At 46.0% G+C, this 18673-nt stretch overlaps 10 non-coding genes across 10 annotated transcripts; all 10 read right to left on the bottom strand.

The window, feature by feature from the left end:
- Positions 1–458: 458 nt before the first annotated feature.
- Positions 459–531, bottom strand: trnav-cac (transfer RNA valine (anticodon CAC)). The gene has a single exon. It is a non-coding gene; the product is annotated as a tRNA-Val (tRNA).
- Positions 532–2056: 1525 nt separating this feature from the next.
- On the bottom strand, positions 2057–2138 carry trnal-cag (transfer RNA leucine (anticodon CAG)). Its single transcript has one exon. It is a non-coding gene; the product is annotated as a tRNA-Leu (tRNA).
- Positions 2139–3787: 1649 nt separating this feature from the next.
- Positions 3788–3860, bottom strand: trnav-cac (transfer RNA valine (anticodon CAC)). Its single transcript has one exon. It is a non-coding gene; the product is annotated as a tRNA-Val (tRNA).
- A 1525-nt stretch (positions 3861–5385) lies between these two features.
- On the bottom strand, positions 5386–5467 carry trnal-cag (transfer RNA leucine (anticodon CAG)). Its single transcript has one exon. It is a non-coding gene; the product is annotated as a tRNA-Leu (tRNA).
- A 1649-nt stretch (positions 5468–7116) lies between these two features.
- Positions 7117–7189, bottom strand: trnav-cac (transfer RNA valine (anticodon CAC)). Its single transcript has one exon. It is a non-coding gene; the product is annotated as a tRNA-Val (tRNA).
- Positions 7190–8714: 1525 nt separating this feature from the next.
- On the bottom strand, positions 8715–8796 carry trnal-cag (transfer RNA leucine (anticodon CAG)). The gene has a single exon. It is a non-coding gene; the product is annotated as a tRNA-Leu (tRNA).
- A 1649-nt stretch (positions 8797–10445) lies between these two features.
- On the bottom strand, positions 10446–10518 carry trnav-cac (transfer RNA valine (anticodon CAC)). Its single transcript has one exon. It is a non-coding gene; the product is annotated as a tRNA-Val (tRNA).
- Positions 10519–12043: 1525 nt separating this feature from the next.
- trnal-cag (transfer RNA leucine (anticodon CAG)) lies at positions 12044–12125 on the bottom strand. Its single transcript has one exon. It is a non-coding gene; the product is annotated as a tRNA-Leu (tRNA).
- Positions 12126–13774: 1649 nt separating this feature from the next.
- trnav-cac (transfer RNA valine (anticodon CAC)) lies at positions 13775–13847 on the bottom strand. The gene has a single exon. It is a non-coding gene; the product is annotated as a tRNA-Val (tRNA).
- A 1524-nt stretch (positions 13848–15371) lies between these two features.
- Positions 15372–15453, bottom strand: trnal-cag (transfer RNA leucine (anticodon CAG)). The gene has a single exon. It is a non-coding gene; the product is annotated as a tRNA-Leu (tRNA).
- Between the last annotated feature and the right edge of the window lie 3220 nt (positions 15454–18673).

The following is an 18673-nucleotide window of genomic DNA, read 5'->3' as shown; positions in this document are numbered from 1 at the left end:
GCGAACTGCTCCAAAACATGATTCAGGACCTCTGGTGCCAATTCTCGTACGTTGAATAACGACAGACAGCTTCCAAACGAGGCCTTTCAGAGACGCCTTTGGAGTACATTTAACAGACAGACAAGTTCAGGAATCCGTGGTGCACTGTGACACCAGCGCATCAGCTTCTTCCCTGTCTTTGAACCGAGCCGCCTGCGCAAGGAATGCAAATGCGGTACTGCTTTTCGTAGAAGAATCAGAAGGGGGTAACTACACTCTCAAACAGAATTGCATATGATCAGAACCAGTTTGGATAAAAACTTTACAATTCTTTGCACAGTCATTAAATGGAATTGCATTACATTTCACTACGCGAGCAGATTTGTTCAAGCAACTTCGAAGGCAGGTTTGCAGATGGGAAAGCAAGCAAGAAAGCACCGTTCTTGTCCATGTAAAAGGCTGCCGATGAAGAACAAAGCAGTTTCTGCCCAGTTTCGAACTGGGGACCTTTCGCGTGTGAGGTGAACGTGATGACCACTACACTACAGAAACAAGCCGCAGCCGCCCATCCGGCAGCTCAGGGGCCTCCAGCACTGAAAGTTGAAGCCATTCTTCGTTTCACCTTTCTGTTTCCAATAGCTCGTTGTTGTCCAGCGTAATTGACATCTTCAAAACATAAAAAAAAGACACGTGAAATTGATGATAAAATATAGACAAGGATGTGGTCAATGTTTCGACCGTAGGGCGAGGTCGACTAGGCTGGGACGACTTTCCCTGCAGCGTAACGACTGCGACATGATCTAATGGAAGGGTTGGAAACTGAGTATTTACGTGTTTTACCCAAGTTGGGGTGAGTTGAAAACTCGAGAGCATAGGTTTAAGGTGAGTGGGCTGAAATTGACAAAGGACCTGAGGCACATTTCCCACACAGAACGTTGTGCGTGTATGGAATGAGCTCCCAGAGGAAGCGGAGGAGGCTCAGAAAATTGCATGAGTTTCTGGATAGGATGGGTTGAGAGGGTTTGGCGCCAAATACTGGGGAACCGGACTTGTTTATATTTGGCTATGTGCTGAGCATGGCCGAGATACACCGAAGTATCTGTTTCCACGCGGTGTCCCCCAAAAACGTTGTGTTGCTTACACCTGCTTTATAGGATTACTTTTTAGCGGAGCTTGCCGTCGCAGTCTGTGGCACAATCCTTTACTGTGTTCGATGCTCACGGGAAAGGTAGTATTGCGAAACACTGCAGAAAGGAACGACTTCCTTACTTTTGCTCCGACTGACCATACTCTGTGAAATTTTCCCAGATCCTCAGTTAAGGACTTTTGCAGCTGGATGTTTCCTCAGAAACGCTGTTAACTCGTAAAGTATTGAGCGAATCGCAAAACAGAAAGCATTTAACACGGAAAACAAACAAAGCTGGCATACCTAATGCATTTTCAGACACAGAGATGCATGAATGCTAAATGTGAGACAGTCCGAGGGCATGATTTATAAAGTAATCTCACAACTAACAACAGGACAATTCCAAACTACTCTTTCACACATACTGCAGCCTTAGGGAACCACCACTTCCCAGACAATACTGAAAAGAGAGAAAGAAAGAACCTAATAAGAATGGGCCATAAAAAGTGAATTTCACCAATCACAGTCTCGATTAGATTACCTTTCCCTTCCGATGTCTCCAGGACGGAAACGAAGGAAAAGGGAGAAATTCAACAACATATCACATCGAAATTCGTTGGAACGATTTTCCCATTGGCCGAAAAACCAAATAACGACGAGTCGAGTCACCCCAGGACTTTGTTTCACAACAGCGATGAAATACCGGTCTCCATTCGGTTCCAGTACAAGCTCAACTTGCCTGGAACAGCACAGCTGCTTGCGATTTTCTGCGCGGGAGGCGAACACGATCATGACAGACAGAGACACTTTGAAATATTCGGCACTATCCCACACCACAGTTAATTCCCCGGGAAGCAAAGCCATTTTACTTTTGTTTTCAACATCAATACAGTGGGGACAGAAACAGCATTTTAACAAAAAAGCTGCAGCGTTGGAGTTGATCTGCAGAAATGGCAGTGGTGGGATTCGAACCCACGCCCCTTTCGAGACTGGAACCTGGATCCAGCGCCTTCGACCGCTCGGCCACACTACCAGCCGGCCGCGCGCACCATTTTCTTGCGTTTCCAACTGTGCTCTCCTGCATAACAACAGATGCCAAGTCACATGAAAATGGTTCCATGATCCCTCTCCGACTCGCACAGCTGCTGGGATGTGCCCGTCTACAATATCAATTTCGCAGCAGATAATGAGAGCCCATCAATCCAGACAAAAATCAATGGTAAGCTGAGTCTATCTTCTCAGACTCCTTTCAGCTCCAAATGTATCTGTGAGAATATATGTTCGGTTATGATTTGGTCAAATAACCACGAGCTGCTTGACATTACTACAATTTCGATTCTTGCTTTGCTAAATGATTTCACCCATTGCTTGAAACAGGGCAAGTTTCACGTTTACGCGGAACATGAAGCACACCGGACTACAGGGAAAATGCACAAAGCCGTGTTCCACATCATACCGTGCAGCGTAATTTCAGTCACTGTGTCTGTTTTGCAGAAAAAGAGTCCCAAACAATGTACTCCACCCTAAAACCGGAGGTCGCATTCCTATTCGAGAACGACAGATCGCATTGTGAGGATGCTCTGACCTCGGAGCCAGTTCTAGATGCCACTTTCCTTGCCTTTTACCCTAACCGTGCAATTTGCTGCAGAGATGTTCACTCCTGGACATCAGCCACATGGATAGCAACTGAGTTGGAAACCTGTGTGGGAATCGACGAGAAGCGACTCAATAAATTTTGCTCAATTCCATGGTGCTTATTAGAAATGCATTTTCTGTTCACCTCAATCTAAAAGGCAGTTTCTCAACATAGTAACAAAGTCAAAAGGTAATTACCTCACCCCACCCCCACTCCGGAAGAGGTGCTAACTGCCCTTGATTGCTTTTTGTTCTCGATGTGAAGAGCTCTCACGCCTCTGAGTCACCTTCACGTGTCTGGTTGCTGAGTGAGTCACAAAGAAGGAGTTTCTCCAGAGCTGCAACTGCCTGACTTCCCCACTCGACTTCGCCGTTTACATTTTCCTGCTCCTCAGTGATTTCAAGAAAACCAAATGGATGCGATGTCATTCTGTAACCTCTCTGTCGATTCCTCCGTTTCAGTTCCAACGTGGCTTAGGTCTCGGGGCGCACCTTAATACTAGCGACACCATGAAAGCACAGGTCCAGAGGTTCCTCTGAGAGTGTAATTTCTTTCATTGCTGTTGCTGATTGAAAGAGCCACTCAAGTGCGAACTGCTCCAAAACATGATTCAGGACCTCTGGTGCCAATTCTCGTACGTTGAATAACGACAGACAGCTTCCAAACGAGGCCTTTCAGAGACGCCTTTGGGGTACATTTAACAGACAGACAAGTTCAGGAATCCGTGGTGCACTGTGACACCAGCGCATCAGCTTCTTCCCTGTCTTTGAACCGAGCCGCCTGCGCAAGGAATGCAAATGCGGTACTGCTTTTCGTAGAAGAATCAGAAGGGGGTAACTACACTCTCAAACAGAATTGCATATGATCAGAACCAGTTTGGATAAAAACTTTACAATTCTTTGCACAGTCATTAAATGGAATTGCATTACATTTCACTACGCGAGCAGATTTGTTCAAGCAACTTCGAAGGCAGGTTTGCAGATGGGAAAGCAAGCAAGAAAGAACCGTTCTTGTCCATGTAAAAGGCTGCCGATGAAGAACAACGCAGTTTCTGCCCAGTTTCGAACTGGGGACCTTTCGCGTGTGAGGCGAACGTGATGACCACTACACTACAGAAACAAGCCGCAGCCGCCCATCCGGCAGCTCAGGGGCATCCAGCACTGAAAGTTGAAGCCATTCTTCGTTTCACCTTTCTGTTTCCAATAGCTCGTTGTTGTCCAGCGTAATTGACATCTTCAAAACATAAAAAAAAGACACGTGAAATTGATGATAAAATATAGACAAGGATGTGGTCAATGTTTGGACCGTAGGGCGAGGTCGACTAGGCTGGGACGACTTTCCCTGCAGCGTAACGACTGCGACATGATCTAATGGAAGGGTTGGAAACTGAGTATTTACGTGTTTTACCCAAGTTGGGGTGAGTTGAAAACTCGAGAGCATAGGTTTAAGGTGAGTGGGCTGAAATTGACAAAGGACCTGAGGCACATTTCCCACACAGAAGGTTGTGCGTGTATGGAATGAGCTCCCAGAGGAAGCGGAGGAGGCTCAGAAAATTGCATGAGTTTCTGGATAGGATGGGTTGAGAGGGTTTGGGACCAAATACTGGGGAACCGGACTTGTTTATATTTGGCTATGTGCTGAGCATGGACGAGATACACCGAAGTATCTGTTTCCACGCGGTGTCCCCCAAAAACGTTGTGTTGCTTACACCTGCTTTAAAGGATTACTTTTTAGCGGAGCTTGCCGTCGCAGTCTGTGGCACAATCCTTTACTGTGTTCGATGCTCACGGGAAAGGTAGTATTGCGAAACACTGCAGAAAGGAACGACTTCCTTACTTTTGCTCCGACTGACCATACTCTGTGAAATTTTCCCAGATCCTCAGTTAAGGACTTTTGCAGCTGGAAGTTTCCTCAGAAACGCTGTTAACTCGTAAAGTATTGAGCGAATCGCAAAACAGAAAGCATTTAACACGGAACACAAACAAAGCTGGCATACCTAATGCATTTTCAGACACAGAGATGCATGAATGCTAAATGTGAGACAGTCCGAGGGCATGATTTATAAAGTAATCTCACAACTAACAACAGGACAATTCCAAACTACTCTTTCACACATACTGCAGCCTTAGGGAACCACCACTTCCCAGACAATACTGAAAAGAGAGAAAGAAAGAACCTAATAAGAATGGGCCATAAAAAGTTAATTTCACCAATCACAGTCTCGATTAGATTACCTTTCCCTTCCGATGTCTCCAGGACGGAAACGAAGGAAATGGGAGAAATTCAACAACATATCACATCGAAATTCGTTGGAACGATTTTCCCATTGGCCGAAAAACCAAATAACGACGAGTCGAGTCACCCCAGGACTTTGTTTCACAACAGCGATGAAATACCGGTCTCCATTCGGTTCCAGTACAAGCTCAACTTGCCTGGAACAGCACAGCTGCTTGCGATTTTCTGCGCGGGAGGCGAACACGATCATGACAGACAGAGACACTTTGAAATATTCGGCACTATCCCACACCACAGTTAATTCCCCGGGAAGAAAAGCCATTTTACTTTTGTTTTCAACATCAATACAGTGGGGACAGAAACAGCATTTTAACAAAAAAGCTGCAGCGTTGGAGTCGATCTGCAGAAATGGCAGTGGTGGGATTCGAACCCACGCCCCTTTCGAGACTGGAACCTGGATCCAGCGCCTTAGACCGCTCGGCCACACTACCAGCCGGCCGCGCGCACCATTTTCTTGCGTTTCCAACTGTGCTCTCCTGCATAACAACAGATGCCAAGTCACATGAAAATGGTTCCATGATCCCTCTCCGACTCGCACAGCTGCTGGGATGTGCCCGTCTACAATATCAATTTCGCAGCAGATAATGAGAGCCCATCAATCCAGACAAAAATCAATGGTAAGCTAAGTCTATCTTCTCAGACTCCTTTCAGCTCCAAATGTATCTGTGAGAATATATGTTCGGTTATGATTTGGTCAAATAACCACGATCTGCTTGACATTACTGCAATTTCGATTCTTGCTTTGCTAAATGATTTCACCCATTGCTTGAAACAGGGCAAGTTTCACGTTTACACGGAACATGAAGCACACCGGACTACAGGGAAAATGCACAAAGCCGTGTTCCACATCATACCGTGCAGCGTAATTTCAGTCACTGTGTCTGTTTTGCAGAAAAAGAGTCCCAAACAATGTACTCCACCCTAAAACCGGAGGTCGCATTCCTATTCGAGAACGACAGATCGCATTGTGAGGATGCTCTGACCTCGGAGCCAGTTCTAGATGCCACTTTCCTTGCCTTTTACCCTAACCGTGCAATTTGCTGCAGAGATGTTCACTCCTGGACATCAGCCACATGGATAGCAACTGAGTTGGAAACCTGTGTGGGAATCAACGAGAAGCGACTCAATAAATTTTGCTCAATTCCATGGTGCTTATTAGAAATGCATTTTCTGTTCACCTCAATCTAAAAGGCAGTTTCTCAACATAGTAACAAAGTCAAAAGGTAATTACCTCACCCCACCCCCACTCCGGAAGAGGTGCTAACTGCCCTTGATTGCTTTTTGTTCTCGATGTGAAGAGCTCTCACGCCTCTGAGTCACCTTCACGTGTCTGGTTGCTGAGTGAGTCACAAAGAAGGAGTTTCTCCAGAGCTGCAACTGCCTGACTTCCCCACTCGACTTCGCCGTTTACATTTTCCTGCTCCTCAGTGATTTCAAGAAAACCAAATGGATGCGATGTCATTCTGTAACCTCTCTGTCGATTCCTCCGTTTCAGTTCCAACGTGGCTTAGGTCTCGGGGCGCACCTTAATACTAGCGACACCATGAAAGCACAGGTCCAGAGGTTCCTCTGAGAGTGTAATTTCTTTCATTGCTGTTGCTGATTGAAAGAGCCACTCAAGTGCGAACTGCTCCAAAACATGATTCAGGACCTCTGGTGCCAATTCTCGTACGTTGAATAACGACAGACAGCTTCCAAACGAGGCCTTTCAGAGACGCCTTTGGAGTACATTTAACAGACAGACAATTTCAGGAATCCGTGGTGCACTGTGACACCAGCGCATCAGCTTCTTCCCTGTCTTTGAACCGAGCCGCCTGCGCAAGGAATGCAAATGCGGTACTGCTTTTCGTAGAAGAATCAGAAGGGGGTAACTACACTCTCAAACAGAATTGCATATGATCAGAACCAGTTTGGATAAAAACTTTACAATTCTTTGCACAGTCATTAAATGGAATTGCATTACATTTCACTACGCGAGCAGATTTGTTCAAGCAACTTCGAAGGCAGGTTTGCAGATGGGAAAGCAAGCAAGAAAGCACCGTTCTTGTCCATGTAAAAGGCTGCCGATGAAGAACAAAGCAGTTTCTGCCCAGTTTCGAACTGGGGACCTTTCGCGTGTGAGGTGAACGTGATGACCACTACACTACAGAAACAAGCCGCAGCCGCCCATCCGGCAGCTCAGGGGCCTCCAGCACTGAAAGTTGAAGCCATTCTTCGTTTCACCTTTCTGTTTCCAATAGCTCGTTGTTGTCCAGCGTAATTGACATCTTCAAAACATAAAAAAAAGACACGTGAAATTGATGATAAAATATAGACAAGGATGTGGTCAATGTTTCGACCGTAGGGCGAGGTCGACTAGGCTGGGACGACTTTCCCTGCAGCGTAACGACTGCGACATGATCTAATGGAAGGGTTGGAAACTGAGTATTTACGTGTTTTACCCAAGTTGGGGTGAGTTGAAAACTCGAGAGCATAGGTTTAAGGTGAGTGGGCTGAAATTGACAAAGGACCTGAGGCACATTTCCCACACAGAACGTTGTGCGTGTATGGAATGAGCTCCCAGAGGAAGCGGAGGAGGCTCAGAAAATTGCATGAGTTTCTGGATAGGATGGGTTGAGAGGGTTTGGCGCCAAATACTGGGGAACCGGACTTGTTTATATTTGGCTATGTGCTGAGCATGGCCGAGATACACCGAAGTATCTGTTTCCACGCGGTGTCCCCCAAAAACGTTGTGTTGCTTACACCTGCTTTATAGGATTACTTTTTAGCGGAGCTTGCCGTCGCAGTCTGTGGCACAATCCTTTACTGTGTTCGATGCTCACGGGAAAGGTAGTATTGCGAAACACTGCAGAAAGGAACGACTTCCTTACTTTTGCTCCGACTGACCATACTCTGTGAAATTTTCCCAGATCCTCAGTTAAGGACTTTTGCAGCTGGATGTTTCCTCAGAAACGCTGTTAACTCGTAAAGTATTGAGCGAATCGCAAAACAGAAAGCATTTAACACGGAAAACAAACAAAGCTGGCATACCTAATGCATTTTCAGACACAGAGATGCATGAATGCTAAATGTGAGACAGTCCGAGGGCATGATTTATAAAGTAATCTCACAACTAACAACAGGACAATTCCAAACTACTCTTTCACACATACTGCAGCCTTAGGGAACCACCACTTCCCAGACAATACTGAAAAGAGAGAAAGAAAGAACCTAATAAGAATGGGCCATAAAAAGTGAATTTCACCAATCACAGTCTCGATTAGATTACCTTTCCCTTCCGATGTCTCCAGGACGGAAACGAAGGAAATGGGAGAAATTCAACAACATATCACATCGAAATTCGTTGGAACGATTTTCCCATTGGCCGAAAAACCAAATAACGACGAGTCGAGTCACCCCAGGACTTTGTTTCACAACAGCGATGAAATACCGGTCTCCATTCGGTTCCAGTACAAGCTCAACTTGCCTGGAACAGCACAGCTGCTTGCGATTTTCTGCGCGGGAGGCGAACACGATCATGACAGACAGAGACACTTTGAAATATTCGGCACTATCCCACACCACAGTTAATTCCCCGGGAAGCAAAGCCATTTTACTTTTGTTTTCAACATCAATACAGTGGGGACAGAAACAGCATTTTAACAAAAAAGCTGCAGCGTTGGAGTCGATCTGCAGAAATGGCAGTGGTGGGATTCGAACCCACGCCCCTTTCGAGACTGGAACCTGGATCCAGCGCCTTAGACCGCTCGGCCACACTACCAGCCAGCCGCGCGCACCATTTTCTTGCGTTTCCAACTGTGCTCTCCTGCATAACAACAGATGCCAAGTCACATGAAAATGGTTCCATGATCCCTCTCCGACTCGCACAGCTGCTGGGATGTGCCCGTCTACAATATCAATTTCGCAGCAGATAATGAGAGCCCATCAATCCAGACAAAAATCAATGGTAAGCTAAGTCTATCTTCTCAGACTCCTTTCAGCTCCAAATGTATCTGTGAGAATATATGTTCGGTTATGATTTGGTCAAATAACCACGATCTGCTTGACATTACTGCAATTTCGATTCTTGCTTTGCTAAATGATTTCACCCATTGCTTGAAACAGGGCAAGTTTCACGTTTACACGGAACATGAAGCACACCGGACTACAGGGAAAATGCACAAAGCCGTGTTCCACATCATACCGTGCAGCGTAATTTCAGTCACTGTGTCTGTTTTGCAGAAAAAGAGTCCCAAACAATGTACTCCACCCTAAAACCGGAGGTCGCATTCCTATTCGAGAACGACAGATCGCATTGTGAGGATGCTCTGACCTCGGAGCCAGTTCTAGATGCCACTTTCCTTGCCTTTTACCCTAACCGTGCAATTTGCTGCAGAGATGTTCACTCCTGGACATCAGCCACATGGATAGCAACTGAGTTGGAAACCTGTGTGGGAATCAACGAGAAGCGACTCAATAAATTTTGCTCAATTCCATGGTGCTTATTAGAAATGCATTTTCTGTTCACCTCAATCTAAAAGGCAGTTTCTCAACATAGTAACAAAGTCAAAAGGTAATTACCTCACCCCACCCCCACTCCGGAAGAGGTGCTAACTGCCCTTGATTGCTTTTTGTTCTCGATGTGAAGAGCTCTCACGCCTCTGAGTCACCTTCACGTGTCTGGTTGCTGAGTGAGTCACAAAGAAGGGGTTTCTCCAGAGCTGCAACTGCCTGACTTCCCCACTCGACTTCGCCGTTTACATTTTCCTGCTCCTCAGTGATTTCAAGAAAACCAAATGGATGCGATGTCATTCTGTAACCTCTCTGTCGATTCCTCCGTTTCAGTTCCAACGTGGCTTAGGTCTCGGGGCGCACCTTAATACTAGCGACACCATGAAAGCACAGGTCCAGAGGTTCCTCTGAGAGTGTAATTTCTTTCATTGCTGTTGCTGATTGAAAGAGCCACTCAAGTGCGAACTGCTCCAAAACATGATTCAGGACCTCTGGTGCCAATTCTCGTACGTTGAATAACGACAGACAGCTTCCAAACGAGGCCTTTCAGAGACGCCTTTGGAGTACATTTAACAGACAGACAAGTTCAGGAATCCGTGGTGCACTGTGACACCAGCGCATCAGCTTCTTCCCTGTCTTTGAACCGAGCCGCCTGCGCAAGGAATGCAAATGCGGTACTGCTTTTCGTAGAAGAATCAGAAGGGGGTAACTACACTCTCAAACAGAATTGCATATGATCAGAACCAGTTTGGATAAAAACTTTACAATTCTTTGCACAGTCATTAAATGGAATTGCATTACATTTCACTACGCGAGCAGATTTGTTCAAGCAACTTCGAAGGCAGGTTTGCAGATGGGAAAGCAAGCAAGAAAGCACCGTTCTTGTCCATGTAAAAGGCTGCCGATGAAGAACAAAGCAGTTTCTGCCCAGTTTCGAACTGGGGACCTTTCGCGTGTGAGGTGAACGTGATGACCACTACACTACAGAAACAAGCCGCAGCCGCCCATCCGGCAGCTCAGGGGCCTCCAGCACTGAAAGTTGAAGCCATTCTTCGTTTCACCTTTCTGTTTCCAATAGCTCGTTGTTGTCCAGCGTAATTGACATCTTCAAAACATAAAAAAAAGACACGTGAAATTGATGATAAAATATAGACAAGGATGTGGTCAATGTTTCGACCGTAGGGCGAGGTCGACTAGGCTGGGACGACTTTCCCTGCAGCGTAACGACTGCGACATGATCTAATGGAAGGGTTGGAAACTGAGTATTTACGTGTTTTACCCAAGTTGGGGTGAGTTGAAAACTCGAGAGCATAGGTTTAAGGTGAGTGGGCTGAAATTGACAAAGGACCTGAGGCACATTTCCCACACAGAACGTTGTGCGTGTATGGAATGAGCTCCCAGAGGAAGCGGAGGAGGCTCAGAAAATTGCATGAGTTTCTGGATAGGATGGGTTGAGAGGGTTTGGCGCCAAATACTGGGGAACCGGACTTGTTTATATTTGGCTATGTGCTGAGCATGGCCGAGATACACCGAAGTATCTGTTTCCACGCGGTGTCCCCCAAAAACGTTGTGTTGCTTACACCTGCTTTATAGGATTACTTTTTAGCGGAGCTTGCCGTCGCAGTCTGTGGCACAATCCTTTACTGTGTTCGATGCTCACGGGAAAGGTAGTATTGCGAAACACTGCAGAAAGGAACGACTTCCTTACTTTTGCTCCGACTGACCATACTCTGTGAAATTTTCCCAGATCCTCAGTTAAGGACTTTTGCAGCTGGATGTTTCCTCAGAAACGCTGTTAACTCGTAAAGTATTGAGCGAATCGCAAAACAGAAAGCATTTAACACGGAAAACAAACAAAGCTGGCATACCTAATGCATTTTCAGACACAGAGATGCATGAATGCTAAATGTGAGACAGTCCGAGGGCATGATTTATAATGTAATCTCACAACTAACAACAGGACAATTCCAAACTACTCTTTCACACATACTGCAGCCTTAGGGAACCACCACTTCCCAGACAATACTGAAAAGAGAGAAAGAAAGAACCTAATAAGAATGGGCCATAAAAAGTGAATTTCACCAATCACAGTCTCGATTAGATTACCGTTCCCTTCCGATGTCTCCAGGACGGAAACGAAGGAAATGGGAGAAATTCAACAACATATCACATCGAAATTCGTTGGAACGATTTTCCCATTGGCCGAAAAACCAAATAACGACGAGTCGAGTCACCCCAGGACTTTGTTTCACAACAGCGATGAAATACCGGTCTCCATTCGGTTCCAGTACAAGCTCAACTTGCCTGGAACAGCACAGCTGCTTGCGATTTTCTGCGCGGGAGGCGAACACGATCATGACAGACAGAGACACTTTGAAATATTCGGCACTATCCCACACCACAGTTAATTCCCCGGGAAGCAAAGCCATTTTACTTTTGTTTTCAACATCAATACAGTGGGGACAGAAACAGCATTTTAACAAAAAAGCTGCAGCGTTGGAGTTGATCTGCAGAAATGGCAGTGGTGGGATTCGAACCCACGCCCCTTTCGAGACTGGAACCTGGATCCAGCGCCTTCGACCGCTCGGCCACACTACCAGCCGGCCGCGCGGACCATTTTCTTGCGTTTCCAACTGTGCTCTCCTGCATAACAACAGATGCCAAGTCACATGAAAATGGTTCCATGATCCCTCTCCGACTCGCACAGCTGCTGGGATGTGCCCGTCTACAATATCAATTTCGCAGCAGATAATGAGAGCCCATCAATCCAGACAAAAATCAATGGTAAGCTGAGTCTATCTTCTCAGACTCCTTTCAGCTCCAAATGTATCTGTGAGAATATATGTTCGGTTATGATTTGGTCAAATAACCACGAGCTGCTTGACATTACTACAATTTCGATTCTTGCTTTGCTAAATGATTTCACCCATTGCTTGAAACAGGGCAAGTTTCACGTTTACGCGGAACATGAAGCACACCGGACTACAGGGAAAATGCACAAAGCCGTGTTCCACATCATACCGTGCAGCGTAATTTCAGTCACTGTGTCTGTTTTGCAGAAAAAGAGTCCCAAACAATGTACTCCACCCTAAAACCGGAGGTCGCATTCCTATTCGAGAACGACAGATCGCATTGTGAGGATGCTCTGACCTCGGAGCCAGTTCTAGATGCCACTTTCCTTGCCTTTTACCCTAACCGTGCAATTTGCTGCAGAGATGTTCACTCCTGGACATCAGCCACATGGATAGCAACTGAGTTGGAAACCTGTGTGGGAATCGACGAGAAGCGACTCAATAAATTTTGCTCAATTCCATGGTGCTTATTAGAAATGCATTTTCTGTTCACCTCAATCTAAAAGGCAGTTTCTCAACATAGTAACAAAGTCAAAAGGTAATTACCTCGTCCCACCCCCACTCCGGAAGAGGTGCTAACTGCCCTTGATTGCTTTTTGTTCTCGATGTGAAGAGCTCTCACGCCTCTGAGTCACCTTCACGTGTCTGGTTGCTGAGTGAGTCACAAAGAAGGAGTTTCTCCAGAGCTGCAACTGCCTGACTTCCCCACTCGACTTCGCCGTTTACATTTTCCTGCTCCTCAGTGATTTCAAGAAAACCAAATGGATGCGATGTCATTCTGTAACCTCTCTGTCGATTCCTCCGTTTCAGTTCCAACGTGGCTTAGGTCTCGGGGCGCACCTTAATACTAGCGACACCATGAAAGCACAGGTCCAGAGGTTCCTCTGAGAGTGTAATTTCTTTCATTGCTGTTGCTGATTGAAAGAGCCACTCAAGTGCGAACTGCTCCAAAACATGATTCAGGACCTCTGGTGCCAATTCTCGTACGTTGAATAACGACAGACAGCTTCCAAACGAGGCCTTTCAGAGACGCCTTTGGGGTACATTTAACAGACAGACAAGTTCAGGAATCCGTGGTGCACTGTGACACCAGCGCATCAGCTTCTTCCCTGTCTTTGAACCGAGCCGCCTGCGCAAGGAATGCAAATGCGGTACTGCTTTTCGTAGAAGAATCAGAAGGGGGTAACTACACTCTCAAACAGAATTGCATATGATCAGAACCAGTTTGGATAAAAACTTTACAATTCTTTGCACAGTCATTAAATGGAATTGCATTACATTTCACTACGCGAGCAGATTTGTTCAAGCAACTTCGAAGGCAGGTTTGCAGATGGGAAAGCAAGCAAGAAAGCACCGTTCTTGTCCATGTAAAAGGCTGCCGATGAAGAACAAAGCAGTTTCTGCCCAGTTTCGAACTGGGGACCTTTCGCGTGTGAGGCGAACGTGATGACCACTACACTACAGAAACAAGCCGCAGCCGCCCATCCGGCAGCTCAGGGGCATCCAGCACTGAAAGTTGAAGCCATTCTTCGTTTCACCTTTCTGTTTCCAATAGCTCGTTGTTGTCCAGCGTAATTGACATCTTCAAAACATAAAAAAAGACACGTGAAATTGATGATAAAATATAGACAAGGATGTGGTCAATGTTTGGACCGTAGGGCGAGGTCGACTAGGCTGGGACGACTTTCCCTGCAGCGTAACGACTGCGACATGATCTAATGGAAGGGTTGGAAACTGAGTATTTACGTGTTTTACCCAAGTTGGGGTGAGTTGAAAACTCGAGAGCATAGGTTTAAGGTGAGTGGGCTGAAATTGACAAAGGACCTGAGGCACATTTCCCACACAGAAGGTTGTGCGTGTATGGAATGAGCTCCCAGAGGAAGCGGAGGAGGCTCAGAAAATTGCATGAGTTTCTGGATAGGATGGGTTGAGAGGGTTTGGGGCCAAATACTGGGGAACCGGACTTGTTTATATTTGGCTATGTGCTGAGCATGGACGAGATACACCGAAGTATCTGTTTCCACGCGGTGTCCCCCAAAAACGTTGTGTTGCTTACACCTGCTTTAAAGGATTACTTTTTAGCGGAGCTTGCCGTCGCAGTCTGTGGCACAATCCTTTACTGTGTTCGATGCTCACGGGAAAGGTAGTATTGCGAAACACTGCAGAAAGGAACGACTTCCTTACTTTTGCTCCGACTGACCATACTCTGTGAAATTTTCCCAGATCCTCAGTTAAGGACTTTTGCAGCTGGAAGCTTCCTCAGAAACGCTGTTAACTCGTAAAGTATTGAGCGAATCGCAAAACAGAAAGCATTTAACACGGAACACAAACAAAGCTGGCATACCTAATGCATTTTCAGACACAGAGGTGCATGAATGCTAAATGTGAGACAGTCCGAGGGCATGATTTATAAAGTAATCTCACAACTAACAACAGGACAATTCCAAACTACTCTTTCACACATACTGCAGCCTTAGGGAACCACCACTTCCCAGACAATACTGAAAAGAGAGAAAGAAAGAACCTAATAAGAATGGGCCATAAAAAGTGAATTTCACCAATCACAGTCTCGATTAGATTACCTTTCCCTTCCGATGTCTCCAGGACGGAAACGAAGGAAATGGGAGAAATTCAACAACATATCACATCGAAATTCGTTGGAACGATTTTCCCATTGGCCGAAAAACCAAATAACGACGAGTCGAGTCACCCCAGGACTTTGTTTCACAACAGCGATGAAATACCGGTCTCCATTCGGTTCCAGTTCAAGCTCAACTTGCCTGGAACAGCACAGCTGCTTGCGATTTTCTGCGCGGGAGGCGAACACGATCATGACAGACAGAGACACTTTGAAATATTCGGCACTATCCCACACCACAGTTAATTCCCCGGGAAGCAAAGCCATTTTACTTTTGTTTTCAACATCAATACAGTGGGGACAGAAACAGCATTTTAACAAAAAAGCTGCAGCGTTGGAGTTGATCTGCAGAAATGGCAGTGGTGGGATTCGAACCCACGCCCCTATCGAGACTGGAACCTGGATCCAGCGCCTTAGACCGTTCGGCCACACTACCAGCCGGCCGCGCGCACCATTTTCTTGCGTTTCCAACTGTGCTCTCCTGCATAACAACAGATGCCAAGTCACATGAAAATGGTTCCATGATCCCTCTCCGACTCGCACAGCTGCTGGGATGTGCCCGTCTACAATATCAATTTCGCAGCAGATAATGAGAGCCCATCAATCCAGACAAAAATCAATGGTAAGCTGAGTCTATCTTCTCAGACTCCTTTCAGCTCCAAATGTATCTGTGAGAATATATGTTCGGTTATGATTTGGTCAAATAACCACGAGCTGCTTGACATTACTGCAATTTCGATTCTTGCTTTGCTAAATGATTTCACCCATTGCTTGAAACAGGGCAAGTTTCACGTTTACGCGGAACATGAAGCACACCGGACTACAGGGAAAATGCACAAAGCCGTGTTCCACATCATACCGTGCAGCGTAATTTCAGTCACTGTGTCTGTTTTGCAGAAAAAGAGTCCCAAACAATGTACTCCACCCTAAAACCGGAGGACGCATTCCTATTCGAGAACGACAGATCGCATTGTGAGGATGCTCTGACCTCGGAGCCAGTTCTAGATGCCACTTTCCTTGCCTTTTACCCTAACCGTGCAATTTGCTGCAGAGATGTTCACTCCTGGACATCAGCCACATGGATAGCAACTGAGTTGGAAACCTGTGTGGGAATCGACGAGAAGCGACTCAATAAATTTTGCTCAATTCCATGGTGCTTATTAGAAATGCATTTTCTGTTCACCTCAATCTAAAAGGCAGTTTCTCAACATAGTAACAAAGTCAAAAGGTAATTACCTCACCCCACCCCCACTCCGGAAGAGGTGCTAACTGCCCTTGATTGCTTTTTGTTCTCGATGTGAAGAGCTCTCACGCCTCTGAGTCACCTTCACGTGTCTGGTTGCTGAGTGAGTCACAAAGAAGGAGTTTCTCCAGAGCTGCAACTGCCTGACTTCCCCACTCGACTTCGCCGTTTACATTTTCCTGCTCCTCAGTGATTTCAAGAAAACCAAATGGATGCGATGTCATTCTGTAACCTCTCTGTCGATTCCTCCGTTTCAGTTCCAACGTGGCTTAGGTCTCGGGGCGCACCTTAATACTAGCGACACCATGAAAGCACAGGTCCAGAGGTTCCTCTGAGAGTGTAATTTCTTTCATTGCTGTTGCTGATTGAAAGAGCCACTCAAGTGCGAACTGCTCCAAAACATGATTCAGGACCTCTGGTGCCAATTCTCGTACGTTGAATAACGACAGACAGCTTCCAAACGAGGCCTTTCAGAGACGCCTTTGGGGTACATTTAACAGACAGACAAGTTCAGGAATCCGTGGTGCACTGTGACACCAGCGCATCAGCTTCTTCCCTGTCTTTGAACCGAGCCGCCTGCGCAAGGAATGCAAATGCGGTACTGCTTTTCGTAGAAGAATCAGAAGGGGGTAACTACACTCTCAAACAGAATTGCATATGATCAGAACCAGTTTGGATAAAAACTTTACAATTCTTTGCACAGTCATTAAATGGAATTGCATTACATTTCACTACGCGAGCAGATTTGTTCAAGCAACTTCGAAGGCAGGTTTGCAGATGGGAAAGCAAGCAAGAAAGCACCGTTCTTGTCCATGTAAAAGGCTGCCGATGAAGAACAAAGCAGTTTCTGCACAGTTTCGAACTGGGGACCTTTCGCGTGTGAGGCGAACGTGATGACCACTACACTACAGAAACAAGCCGCAGCCGCCCATCCGGCAGCTCAGGGGCATCCAGCACTGAAAGTTGAAGCCATTCTTCGTTTCACCTTTCTGTTTCCAATAGCTCGTTGTTGTCCAGCGTAATTGACATCTTCAAAACATAAAAAAAAGACACGTGAAATTGATGATAAAATTTAGACAAGGATGTGGTCAATGTTTGGACCGTAGGGCGAGGTCGACTAGGCTGGGACGACTTTCCCTGCAGCGTAACGACTGCGACATGATCTAATGGAAGGGTTGGAAACTGAGTATTTACGTGTTTTACCCAAGTTGGGGTGAGTTGAAAACTCGAGAGCATAGGTTTAAGGTGAGTGGGCTGAAATTGACAAAGGACCTGAGGCACATTTCCCACACAGAAGGTTGTGCGTGTATGGAATGAGCTCCCAGAGGAAGCGGAGGAGGCTCAGAAAATTGCATGAGTTTCTGGATAGGATGGGTTGAGAGGGTTTGGGGCCAAATACTGGGGAACCGGACTTGTTTATATTTGGCTATGTGCTGAGCATGGACGAGATACACCAAAGTATCTGTTTCCACGCGGTGTCCCCCAAAAACGTTGTGTTGCTTACACCTGCTTTAAAGGATTACTTTTTAGCGGAGCTTGCCGTCGCAGTCTGTGGCACAATCCTTTACTGTGTTCGATGCTCACGGGAAAGGTAGTATTGCGAAACACTGCAGAAAGGAACGACTTCCTTACTTTTGCTCCGACTGACCATACTCTGTGAAATTTTCCCAGATCCTCAGTTAAGGACTTTTGCAGCTGGAAGTTTCCTCAGAAACGCTGTTAACTCGTAAAGTATTGAGCGAATCGCAAAACAGAAAGCATTTAACACGGAACACAAACAAAGCTGGCATACCTAATGCATTTTCAGACACAGAGGTGCATGAATGCTAAATGTGAGACAGTCCGAGGGCATGATTTATAAAGTAATCTCACAACTAACAACAGGACAATTCCAAACTACTCTTTCACACATACTGCAGCCTTAGGGAACCACCACTTCCCAGACAATACTGAAAAGAGAGAAAGAAAGAACCTAATAAGAATGGGCCATAAAAAGTGAATTTCACCAATCACAGTCTCGATTAGATTACCTTTCCCTTCCGATGTCTCCAGGACGGAAACGAAGGAAATGGGAGAAATTCAACAACATATCACATCGAAATTCGTTGGAACGATTTTCCCATTGGCCGAAAAACCAAATAACGACGAGTCGAGTCACCCCAGGACTTTGTTTCACAACAGCGATGAAATACCGGTCTCCATTCGGTTCCAGTACAAGCTCAACTTGCCTGGAACAGCACAGCTGCTTGCGATTTTCTGCGCGGGAGGCGAACACGATCATGACAGACAGAGACACTTTGAAATATTCGGCACTATCCCACACCACAGTTAATTCCCCGGGAAGCAAAGCCATTTTACTTTTGTTTGCAACATCAATACAGTGGGGACAGAAACAGCATTTTAACAAAAAAGC

Source organism: Chiloscyllium punctatum, chromosome 16, assembly GCF_047496795.1.
Source record: "Chiloscyllium punctatum isolate Juve2018m chromosome 16, sChiPun1.3, whole genome shotgun sequence".
NCBI lineage: Eukaryota > Metazoa > Chordata > Chondrichthyes > Orectolobiformes > Hemiscylliidae > Chiloscyllium > Chiloscyllium punctatum.
This window is presented reverse-complemented; position numbering and strand designations above follow the sequence as displayed.